The following is a 13,073-nucleotide window of genomic DNA, read 5'->3' on the forward strand; positions in this document are numbered from 1 at the left end:
TAATTTGTGTACTAATATGATGTGATTAGTCAAAAAGTAGATTTTATTAAAAATAGTGTTAATTTAAATTTTAAATATGAATAAATCAGTATTAGTATATAGATTAGTGCGCGACTATGTAACAAAATTTTTTTAACAATTCCGACTAGAAGGAACGGAATTTAAAATGATGATAAATACCAATGATCCAAATCGAACCAGCCTATCGAAATTTAACTCTACAAAATCTCCATCTCAGAGCCCAATCTATCAATTAATGAACTGCATAATATGTATTTACTAATTTATCCCACATTTTTAAAACCCTAGCAAAAATATTTGCAAAACCCTTCAGCTTCCATGACTTGCAGCGAGTAAACCGAATATAGGTGTTTCGGTGAAGCTCTCTCTCGAATCAATGGAGGTAGTGGTGGCTTCATCTTCCGTTGACGCTGGCATCGGAAGCTGGGACCTAGCAACCGGTGCGGAGCTACTCAGATACAAATCTTGCGCCTCTCCTCCTCACGGTCTCGCCTATGTCGGCCAACGATTCCTCGCCTCCTCTCAACTCCGCGACCCGTCAGCCTCCTCTGGATCCGTCCTATTCTGGTCCTGGTCCAAGGTACTCTATACTTTACTCCTAATCAGCCGTTTTTAATATTTTTTATTTTTCATATCTGTTTGAAAATATGGCTCTATCTATTAACAATGAATCAAACACACCTTTCATTTCTCGTTATATTTTTTGTATGTTAAGAACTTGGTAGTTGTGGATATTAGGATTGATAGTGGTGGATATTAGGAATGCTTGTGTGCTGTGGATGGTGGAAAGATGATTGAAATGGGGAAGTATGGTTACTGTTATGAGAATGCAGGATGCACGGCAAGTGTATGAAGAAATGCTAAGAAATGACAGTGACAATGGAAATGCTACGGGAGTAACTTCGAGGGCTCCCTATCCTCCAAAATAAAATAGCACTACAGAGAATCCTTCCAGGAATTGTTCAGATACCTTCCACTCCCCTTTCCGTGCCTTAAATACTCTCATTTCCTAACAGAATTGAGACTTAACTAAATTGACCCTGACAGTGTAAAACCCAAAATGACAGACGTACGCACCGTTTGGGATTAAATACCAACCTGCGTTTTCAGACTAATAAAAAGGACTCTATTGTAAAAACGGTGCGCAGCACCTATTTAAAACATAAGAAACGGTGCGCAGCACCCAGTTATTTAATACTGAACATTTCTTGCTTGCACGACGTCGTTGTTGCTTCTTTAACTTCATCACTTCTGCACTTCGATCTCCCCACTTCAGTTCCATCTCAGATCAGTTCTTCGGAGCCCTAACATTGTATTGGGATTTTTGGTTGTACAGCCTCAAGTAGAAGTTAAGAGCTTTCCAGCAGAACCGATTAAGCCGCTCGCTGCTAACCGTGAAGGCACTTATATTGTCGGTGGAGGTTTATCTGGAGATATTTACTTGTGGGAGGTGAGAATTCTTACATTTAAGTTGATATCTTTCGTGGGTTTTCTAAATTGGAATTGTGGCATTGGATTCAGATAATTCGAAATTTATTAACGCTATAGCATAGTTGGGGTACCTATTTGTCTTTTCTCTTTACCTAATTTTTGATGACATAGGTTGCAAGTGGTAGGCAGCTTAGAAAATGGCATGCACATTATAGGGCTGTTACTTGCTTGGTATTTTCGGATGACGACTCGTTGCTAATTTCTGGTTCAGAAGATGGATCCGTTAGAGTTTGGTCCCTTTTTATGCAAGTACTTAATTTTGTGGTTCATTCTTGGTTCATGTTATAGTGGTCGATTGTTTTATTACCAACTAGAACAACAAATAAGAAAAGCTCGTATTGTATAATGTTTCAGGATGTTTGATGATATAAGACAGCAGGAAGCTAGTCATCTATATGAGCACAATTTTTCAGAGCACACTTTGCGTGTAACTGATATTGTCACAGGATATGGAGGATGCAATGCCATTATAGTGTCAGCTTCTGAGGATCGCACTTGTAAGGTTTGGCACACTCCTCATAAGTTCTACTGTTTTTAATATTCATTATCGTAGTCTCATTATCGGCACACTCCTCGTTTGTTTTCATAACCATTCTCATCTCATTTCATCATTATAACTTTTTCCAATTCTCACACAAAATAAACTAAACAATTCAACTATTTCAAATCCCAAAACAAGAATAATATTAAAAAAATATATTCTAACAATATTATATTCAACTTTCAACTTTCATCTCAACTCATCTCATCTCATCTCATCTGCGAAAACACACATGGCTAAAATGTGAAAATAAAAAGTATAGTAGTTTAAGCTGTTACTTTAAAGTGAATGATTTGTGATTGTCAATATTGCTTATTGTCTCATACAAGTTTGTTTCTATATAACTTCCCGAATTAGTCCATGTGTTTTGTTTAGGGTGGGGCGGGGTTTAACCTGCTCTCACCCCTAAAACTGTTGGGTTCAGAGCATATTCATCATCAATCTACTGTTTATTATATGTTACGGTATGGATGCACACATTCTAGGCCATCTTTTCCATTTCTTCGGTGGCTATGATGCAAAACCTGGTTTGCATGTATCAGATCTATTGGGGCTGCCCCATTGTGCCCAATTTGGAACAAGTATTTGATGAGTGTCTTACATGATGGTTTTCATTTGCTGAAGCATCCTACAAGCTGTGGGTATTCTCCTATTTTCTGAGAAACTATATGCTTTATTTATTTTTATCAGCGATTGGGAAAAACATGAAGTTCTTCTAAACTAACCAAGGACAACCCCTGGAATATATATCACAAAAACCATCACAGCTTAACTACTGTTTTGCCACCTAAATGGTTGTTATGGTTATACTGCTTAGAAGGAAGTGTTGTTCAATAATTTGAACCATCTACTTTTTTTTTATAAGTATTGAACTACCAGCCTATGATCATGTGTAAATATCAATGATGGATTTGTAACAAAGGAAAGTTAGATTTTCATTGGGAAACAGGGAGGGACTATTAATACTGTGTTGAGGTTTAGTTAAGGCAACTATGAAAGTTTATCTTGTGTGACTTCTATTAAGAGATCCCTTGAGAAATGCAGTTTTCTGTGTGAATGAGGTCACACTGGTATGCATAGCACTTGCGTAAATCAGCGCCAAGTCTTGCTGCAGAAAGTGTTTTTCACAATTGGGGGAGCTGCTACTTTCTACTACCATTTAACAACATAGTTATAATCTAATTATTTAAGATTTTAAAATTTTGAGCCAAACTACAAAGACAAAGGTAACTCATCAGGAAAAAAAAGTAGGCAAAGTGAAAAGGGCTGGGTGCAGTGAAGAAAGGAAAATTTGAATATAATGGGGTAGATTCCCACACTCAATAATTTTGCTAGTCCTTTTACGTATGATGCCATGCATTGTGGTTTATCTTGTTATGTGTGTGAATATATTTTTGTGTAGTGTCACTTTATATTCAGTGTTCTCCCTCCTCCCCTCCTCTCCCCTCCGAATGATGCATTCTATACGGTCACATATAATGCTAGTAATTAGTTTGGTGTTTGGTTCAATAGATTATATATGCTAGGTTTCATCAAGATATACCTTTTGCCAGGTCTGGAGCTTATCAAAAGGGAAATTGTTAAGAAGTATTGTATTCCCGTCAATAATTGATGCAATTACTCTTGACCCTGGTGAACATGTCTTTTATGCTGGCAGTAGGGACAGCAAGATATACATTGCTGCAATTAATGCTGAAACCACCTCTAAGAACAGTTATGGGCTGCATATCATTAAATCATTATCAAATCACAGGTTGGTCTCTTTAATTCTCACTTCTTGTGAAGTTATGAAGGTTTTATTATAAGTGATCTCTGATTATAATTGTGAGGATTTCTTTGCTAAATTCTTCAGTATATTTGTTGCATTTTTTAGAAAAGTTTTATGTGATTTAAGATATTACGCACATGGAAGTTTCGCCATATGCATATGGTTATATGGCAGTCTAAGAAGGGTAGTATGAGGAACAAGGAATCTTTTGCAGGATGTGAAAAGGGTAGCAATCAAATTCCAACATAAATACTTTGATTGCTTTGAGCTTCCTGGACAAATAAAGTTTAGGTTGAAATATTAACGATAGAGGTGGGTTTGGGTTGTACTTGGAGGTGGATAGTTTAGTAGTTTTGTAACAACCCTGCCCCCGAAAAGTGGGATGTGCTGCAATGTTTCATCCTCTATTTTTTTTTTCTAATAAATAACAGTTTATTAAAAAAAAAAAAAAAACCTATATCCCAACTAAGAAAATTTTTGGAAAAGGGACCTTCCCATTTCTATCATATTTCAAAGTTTCAAAAACAACCTAGTTATCAAAATATGGAACAGTCCCATTAATTACAAATCTAAAAACAGTAACCATCTCCCGGGTAGAAGCATCTACCTGGTCCACAAAAGTACAATTGTATCAAAACACAAATCCCCCAAAACATTTTTGCTCCACAGTTTCTTCTTCTTCATTTCCTAGACGTTTAAAACATTAACACAAATGTGAGTCTAATACTCAGTAAGTAGTACACCAAGTAGTTAAAATATCATATCTCATCTAACCTTTTCTTTGAGAAAGCTCATACAATTTAAAAACATTTAACTAGCATAAAACATTTACAATAAACATTAAACATAAGCTTTCACTTTCCTTTGGGCAGTACACATTATTGCACCCTATATGTTAGGGTTAGTGGTCTTTTGGACTTTATCTCCGCCCGTGGCCACGGGTTAGGAAATCCCTTAATCAGGATGGCGTCATTGGGTGCACTAACAATGGGACCAATCTGGCATTGCAATCTGCCACTTTCCTTTGGTACCATTTCATTCAGTCATTAGCCATTTACATGTTTTCATACAAAAACCTCCATTTCCTTTCTTTCTTTCCTTTCCATTCATAGCATTTCATCATCTTTCTTAATCCAATGCAACATGCCTTTTCTTTCATTAAACAAAAAAGTGTTTCATGCTATACATATACAGTAAGGAAAATCACTAGCTTTTAAGAAAACATATGCATGATAAATCTCATGATCTAACCTTGAGTGTGCATGCTTTACATCATACATATATACACATTCATAATTTATAGGATGTTTAACAGGGGTGACCAAGAAGGCTTATACATATATACATTCAACTTTTCATCACATGAAGCATTTACTAGGAGAAAATGCCACAAGGAGCTTGGTCGTAGCTACTTACCTTCAGGCTTTACTATTGGGTTCTTTTGAACTTGAAAAACTCCTATTCAATGAAATGTAACAAACACATCAATATCCATCTCACTTCTAAGATTCACTAACCAACACCCTTAACTAATGTTCATTTTAATTCCAAGAAGGAATTACAGTGTTTTCCTTAACTCCTCTTCACTTAAAGAATATTAACCACATAGTGTAACCTTAACCCATTCAACTACCCACCATACATGGTACTAAGCCAAAACATTAAAATCTTCATTTAAACATTTTAAAGAAACTCATGAAAGTAACTAATAGCATGCTTGCTGTCCATTAAAGGCCATGGGTTTTCTTCATGAGAGATGGACGGGGATCATGGGTTTAAGTGTACAAATGGTAGGAATTTATTGAAGTATGGAAGATAACAAAGAAATACTACAAATCTGGAAATTTTAATAAAGAAAGTATTTGACAGATTTTAAATCATGTGGGGAGCCATTTTAAACAAGGGGTTAGGCTAAAAAATGGTTGGTTTTTATCCCTTGTTTTCAATGGTTTTTCATACAAACAATTGACTTTGGTTGAGGAAATGATGCAAGGGATTAAAGGAAATATAGAGAACTGTTTTAAGCTTCAAAACAGGGCATAGCAGAATTTTTCGGCACCTCTATAGACAGTTTGTAGCCTTAGCACATCCATGCCTTTAAACATTTTTTACTTAACCAAACTCTCAACCACATAATTAAACAATACTAGAATTAGAGAAAACTCAAGAAAAGCATCACATTTTTCTGAAAACATAGCATGACGGTAGGCATAATATTCGGCGCACTCAAAATTCTCAAGCAAGTTTACTAGTTTACTTTAAAAATTTCTAGTGGCTCACTTAGGCCTTAACTTTGGGAAAATCATGTTTAAAATAACAAATCTCAACTCCCTTAATCTACTACACAAACACAAGGATTAACATAATAAAATATAGTTTAATACAAGAATATAAGGAAAATCGCAAGACCATTACAAGCACACGGCTAAAACGCAGAGCACCACACAAGGAATATTTTTCCCTTATTCGGTTTCCACCAAAGTAGAACGATAACAAGAGAAATCAACGAAAATCAACCTAAGAATGACTACACAACATTCGGTCAACACCAAAATCAAAAAGCCCATCACATGACTCAGGTTCTAACGAGCAGAACCCACTCACACGAAAGTTTTGAGGGAATGGAGTATTACCTAACTAAATCCCCCTTTCAAGATGCGAATCCAGCAACCAGTGAAAATAGAAGGAGAAATCTCAAGGATTTCGGCTGGAACAAGCAAGAATTAATTTTGAGAAAACCCTAGGTTAACATCCATATATTCTAAATTCCCAAAATCACAAACAGAAATCAAAGGGTTTACCTGCGTGTACTTTTCTTGAAGAAATCTTTACGGCATTGTGATTAGGGATGAAGAAATTGGTTGGAGAAATGGGGGCTTGAATCAATCTTACGGAAGGAAGAAAACTGAATGTGGGGCTCTTTTGCTTTGTGTCCTTCGTATGGATTAAGGGGTACACGATGGGCTAAGTGATCAATAGGAAATGAATGGCTAAGATCAAACCAATGAAAGATATTTGTTTACCTAACAATCCAATGGCTAGAATTAAAAGGAGATTAACTAATAACATACCATGTAAAAATACAAATATATCCTCCTTCCCTTTTCTTTTTCTAAATCTCATCTAAACATAGAAAATATACATGTTAAAACCACATAAATAAAGATCCAACCCTAAAATACATAGGAAAGAATTTTATTTAAATAAATCAATAACAATATTTTTTCTAGTAGGACTCGGGTTGGATATTTATTTATGTGGTTTTAACATGTAAATTTTCTATGTTTAAATGAGATTTGGAAAGAAGAAAGGGAAGGAGGGTATATTGGTATTTTTTAGATTCTATATTAAGTTAAATCTCCTTAAATTTGAGCTACTGGGGCAGATGACACTCTAATTAAGACCAAATTATGTGTGAAGCTGATCAAGACCAAATGCGAGTTTTGAAGGCCATCCTTTTCTGTTTTGAGGCAGTATCTGGTCTGAAGGTTAATCTGGAAAAATCTGAATTGGTGCCAATTGGGGCAGTTACCAGTATTCGTCAGTTAGCTAGAACCCTGGGCTGCAAGATCACCGCCTTCCCGTTGACTTACCTGGGACTCCCGCTAGGGAGTGTCTCGAGGGCCCTTTCGGTTTGGGATACAGTCATTGAGAAATTCGAGAGGCGTTTGGCGGGGTGGAAGCGTATGTATTTGTCGAAAGGTGGAAGAATCACGTTGATAAAGAGTACTCTCAAATTTACCCACTTATTTTTTATCTCTGTTTCCCTTACCTGCGGGTGTGGCAGCCCGCATTGAGAAGGTTCAGCGAGACTTTTTATGGGGGGGTTTCGGGGATGAGTTCAAATTTCACCTGGTTAAGTGGGAGCAGGTTTGCCGTCCTATCTCGAGGGGAGGTTTGGGAGTCAGACAACTTAGAGTCTTCAATCGTGCTTTGCTAGGTAAGTGGCTATGGCGATATTCCAGGGAACCGGATTCTTTGTGGAAACTATTGGTTGAGAAGAAGTATGGGGGTCTATGGGGGGATTGGTGTACCAGAGAAGCAAGAGGGGCCTATGGCGTCGGGTTATGGAAACAGATAAGAAGAGGGTGGGGGGCGTTCAGCTCCTTCACAAAGTTCCATTTGGGAACGGGTTCTAGAGTAAAATTTTGGAGCGATGTCTGGTGTGGTGACAGGGCTTTGAAAGATCTGTTCCCTTTGCTCTTCCAGTTGGCAAGTGCCAAGAATGTTTCAGTTGAGGAAGTCATGGAGGTAGCGGAGGGTCAACTTCTTTGGAATGTCAATTTTAGTAGGAGGGCGCAAGACTGGGAAATGAGCAGTTTTGAGGATTTTTACAGCCTTATCTACTCCGCTAGACCAAATAGACAACAAGAGGATGCTTTATGGTGGACACCTGCAAGTAAAGGTATTTTTACTGTGCGATATTTTTACAAGGCCCTCACTCAAGAGCCTAATATTCAGTTTCCTTGGAGAAAGATATGGAGTCACAAGGCCCCTACCAAAGTGTCATTTTTTGTCTGGACGGCCTCCTTAGGTAAGATACTCATCACTGACAATTTAAGGAAAAGGAGGATTATTATCGCAGACTGGTGCTGTATGTGCAAAAGAGCCGGAGAGTCGGTGGATCACCTTCTTTTGCATTGTGATATAGCTAGGAGTCTCTGGAATGAAGTCTTCGGTAGACTGGATATGGCTTGGGTACTGCCAAAAACTGTGGAGGCAGCTTTGGCTTGTTGGGTAAACCTAAGAGGTCGGCAACCTATTAAAGCTATTTGGAAGATGATCCCTCTCTGCATTACGTGGGTATTGTGGCAGGAGCGCAACGAAAGGACCTTCGAAGGTCAGGTGAGATCGTTAGAGGAGTTTAAAGTTTTATTTTTTAGAACTCTTTGTAGTTGGGCTATTGCCGTTGACGTCAATGGCATGGCTCTTCGAGAGTTCCTTGTCTCTATTGTGCCTACTTAGTTTAGGCATCTTGCCTCTTGTAATACTGGCTTTTGCCATCCGTTCTTGATCAATAAAACTTGTTTATTCATCAAAAAAAAAAAAAAAATTGAGCTATTGGATTGGTAGGTGAACAAATACCTTTCCTTGGCTTGATCCTGACACTCCATTACAAGACCACTTAACCTCCATCTTATTAAGCGCCCTTTCATACAAAGAACACCAAAAACAAAAGAAAGGCCTTCGATTCTCCATCCCGTGCGTTCAAGTCTTCCATTCCCAGCTATAGACCCAGTCAAAATTTCTGAGAGTAGTACATGTAGGTAAGCCCTTTGTTTTCGCTCTCGATTGTTGGGGATTTTGATCCTATAGCTTTTAGTCAGGGTTATAAGAAAATAAATTTCCTTTACTTGTTCCAGTCAAAATCCTTCGAATTTCTTCTTCCATCTTTGATTGTGGCTGGTTTCGCATCTTGAAAGGAAGATTTGGGTCAGGTAATGCTCTATTCTCCATGATTCCGTGTGATTGATCTGTGCTTGCTAGAACCCGAGCCATGTATTTTTGGGTTCTCTAATTTGTGTTGGCTGAACGTTGTATGATCATTCTTGGGTTGATTCTTGTTGCTTCCTCTTGTGATCGTTCTGCTTTGTTATTAGCTGGATGGAGGAAAGAAAAATTTGTGTGGTGCTATGTTTTGCTCTAGCCGTGTACCTTGCAATGGCCTTGTATTTGTGATTTTTCTTGTGTTGTTGAGTTGAACTATATTTTTATTTATGTTAATCCTTGTGCTTGTGTATTAAATTAATGGAGTTGATGTTTGTGATTTTAAATATGATTTTCTCAAATTTATGGTATGAGGGAGCCACTAGAAAATTTTAAATTAAATTAGTAAGCTTGCTTTGGGAAGTTTGAGTGTGCTGAATGTTATGCCTACTGGTTTTTTAGGGTCATGTGAGCATGCTTAGGCCTGTAGAAAATATGTTTGCAATGAAAAATTTTTTAAATATGTTTTTATTGGGATCTGAAAAAATGGTGGGGTCCATTGAAAAGATTGGGGTTTTTGGGTTATTGTGAAAGTTTGGATTTTATGTTTATTTTATCATGGAAACTATGAAATGATTAGATGAAAATTATTTTTAAGATTGTTTTGGTGTATCAAAATTTTTGGATTGATACTGAAATTTTTTCTATAAATCTTAAAGATGGTTTAAATCCAATCATGGCGTAATATTTTGTTGTTTCGCCTTTTTCCCTCAGGCTTGTGTTTAAGACTGATTATGGATCTCGTTATATCTCTGATGTAAGCTACCATTATTTGATTACAAGTCAGCATGTTTACTTTGGATTCAACAAGCTTAATCAACTAGCTTGCCAAGCAAATTTCCGCATGCAAATTTTGTAGAGAAATACTATTGTTGCTGACATGTGTAACTTTGGCGGCTGAGTCTCTTGATGGTGTGATATTTAGTTCTAATCTTTGCGTCATTGATAATCATAATACTTAGAGAACAGACAATGAAGTGTCTGAAGTATTCATATTGGTGGAAGATTATTGCTTGCATGTTTTAGATGTGTCAGTGTTCTTTATTAAATTGTGAGTGTAGACGTTATGTTGTGGTAATATCAGCCTCTATAATCTCTTAATTCACAAACTTCTTTTTCTGATTTTTGTACAGCAAGGCTGTCACTTGTTTAGTATATTGTGCAAGTGGAAATCTGTTAATTTCTGGATCGGAGGACGGTATTGTACGCCTTTGGGATGCTAAAACTCACAACATTGTTCGGATATTCAAACATGCTAAAGGTTTTCCTCTAGCTATCTGAATAATTGCTTGCTTGTGTGCATAGGGTTTTGTTCATTATGAAGGAAAAAAGATAAATTAATTGGTTTCAGATTATTTATTTTTTTATTTTCATTCACTTTGTGGTATTTACATTTTTTATGTTTTATACCTTTCCCTCACGGATATCATATAACATGAAATAGACAATGTACTCTATAAATGCAAGCACCACATTATATCTGTAATTTAAAGTGAACCATATTATTCAGTTGGGCTTTGGTAGAATTGTTACAAATTTATAGGGCTAGTTTGGACACTGGGGTATTCTCAGATATATTCTTCCTAAATATCACTCAAAACACAAAACACTCTTCAATTTCAAATCTTTAACTTTTTCATCTATTCATTACCTAATCATTATTCAAATACAAAACCCAATACAACTTTCCCAAACTTACAAACAAAATACAAAAAGCAATACAACTTTTTCAAATTTCAAAATAAAAATAATATTAAAATTTTTTATTTAAACAATTCTTTAAGTTTATAATATTTTTATTCAACTTTTTCTCACATTTTTTAAAATCCAATAAAACATCTTAATTCAAATAATTTCGCTACTATTCATATATATTCTGAAATATTCTAAGTGTCCAAACGAGCCTTAGTTTTTTTTTTAATCGGTAAACAAATTATATTAATCAAAAGAGGCAAAAGCCCAAGTATACAGGACATATACAAGTGCAGCACCTATGCGTGCTAAGTTAGGGATACAAGGAAATCATGAAAAGACATGCCATGGAAATCAATTACAATTGACCAATGAAGCAAGGTATTGAAAAACAAATTTCTAAGCTCTTCCATCGATCGCTCTTGATCTTCAAAGCTTCTTGCATTCCGCTCCCTCCAAATGCACCACCATAGGCATATAGCTTCTTCCATTCCACTCCCTAGTTACCATGTCTCTCTGCGTCTGTCCCCTTTTGCCTTTTTTCCCTTGACTTTTGCTTCGTCTTCCCAAGGAACTTTGAGTTCATTCTAACATGATATGATAACTTTATCTGAGAAACCCACCAATAAATGCTTCTAATGTACTGTTGAGCCACTCCCAAGCTCCAAAATTTACCAGGCGGTTGAAGAGAGTGATTCTAATCCGGTTTGAAATGAAGCTTTTAATGTGATGCAACAATAAGAATAAAACAAAATTCATTATATGGACTGTATTTAGCTATCTAAAATTTGTATTTCATGTAAAATTTTAGGGGTCCTATGGGAGTCTATAAAAAAATTTGCATTTGGTGTTTTGTTTTGTGTACACTAATGTACCAAATTGATCAAATCCCACAGTTGGGTTGGAGAAATTTGATAGGAGTGTGCAAGTGTCATGATATTGGCTTTTTACCAGGCGGAATTGGACTTCATAATGTTTGCAAGCAGGTTCAATTGAACATTGAATTGTCATTTTAGGGGATAACCACAACTGTAATTAGTGATTTATTTAAGTCATTACGAGTGGTATTAGAGATGTATGAAGGTCCAAGTGCTGTACTAGTTCCTTGCTAATGAAACTGAGATCTTTTATAGTATAAGAGGATACATGATTACCCCTTTCTTTAGGCCGTTTTGTGTACAATATCATAATTAGTGCTAGATATCAATAACCTTTCCCTGGCTCAAACTGCTCCTTTTCTCTGATTTTGTCTCCCGAATTTGTGGTTAGCTTACTTTTGGTTTACTTTTCCCTCTTATGCTGTGCAGGTCCTGTGAACAATATTCTTATTGTCAGACAAGAACTCTGCTTTAATTCTCGGCCAATTTCGCAAGCTTCCTCAAGAAGGCGTGGGTCATTATTACCACGTGCTCTTGAAAAATATTCAAATCCAATGGATGAAGATGTAGATGTCAAGGCTATTTTGATCTCCACTCAACTTGCAGGAAATCAGTTAACGCTTCGTACTTAAGTTCTCATGTGATCGATAATCAAATCAAAGAACTTCAGGTTTGCTCAGTGAATGTTCTTGATTCACTTCATTTTCATTTTGTCTTTTTATGTGTGCATGTTTCCATTTCCAGGCACCTGTCTTACACTCTTACCCATCCTACCATGCAAAGTAGCATGATCTTCTGGGTCTGACCTTTCTATTGGTCTATCCTCAGCAACAAGGTTCTTCTGCTGCTGCTGAAATGGCGATGAAAAGGCTAAAGCTTGATTTCAGTAGATCTATGCAAACAGTTCAGCAGTGGAAGAAAATGTATGAAAACTTGCATCAATTCTATGTGAATGAGCTTTTGGATGATGATCAAGTGAGAATCTCCAATGGAAACTCTACCTGAGGCATGGCTGTGTTCTCTTTCCCAAACATCACCGGAGCTTAAAGGTACCATTAGTTGAGGGTTCTATGGAAAAAAAGGATATATTTTTTTGTAAGTTTTATTTTTTAATTTATTGATTTTTAATATAACTTCTAGTTGCATCTCTGAAATTCATTTATTGCATTCGAGTGATTGGTCTTCAATTTGACTC

At 36.5% G+C, this 13,073-nt stretch overlaps 1 pseudogene; it reads left to right on the plus strand.

The window, feature by feature from the left end:
- Positions 1–216: 216 nt before the first annotated feature.
- On the plus strand, positions 217–13,065 carry LOC122299486 (annotated as a pseudogene).
- The last annotated feature ends 8 nt before the right edge of the window (positions 13,066–13,073 follow it).

This window comes from Carya illinoinensis, chromosome 16, assembly GCF_018687715.1.
Source record: "Carya illinoinensis cultivar Pawnee chromosome 16, C.illinoinensisPawnee_v1, whole genome shotgun sequence".
Lineage (NCBI taxonomy): Eukaryota > Viridiplantae > Streptophyta > Magnoliopsida > Fagales > Juglandaceae > Carya > Carya illinoinensis.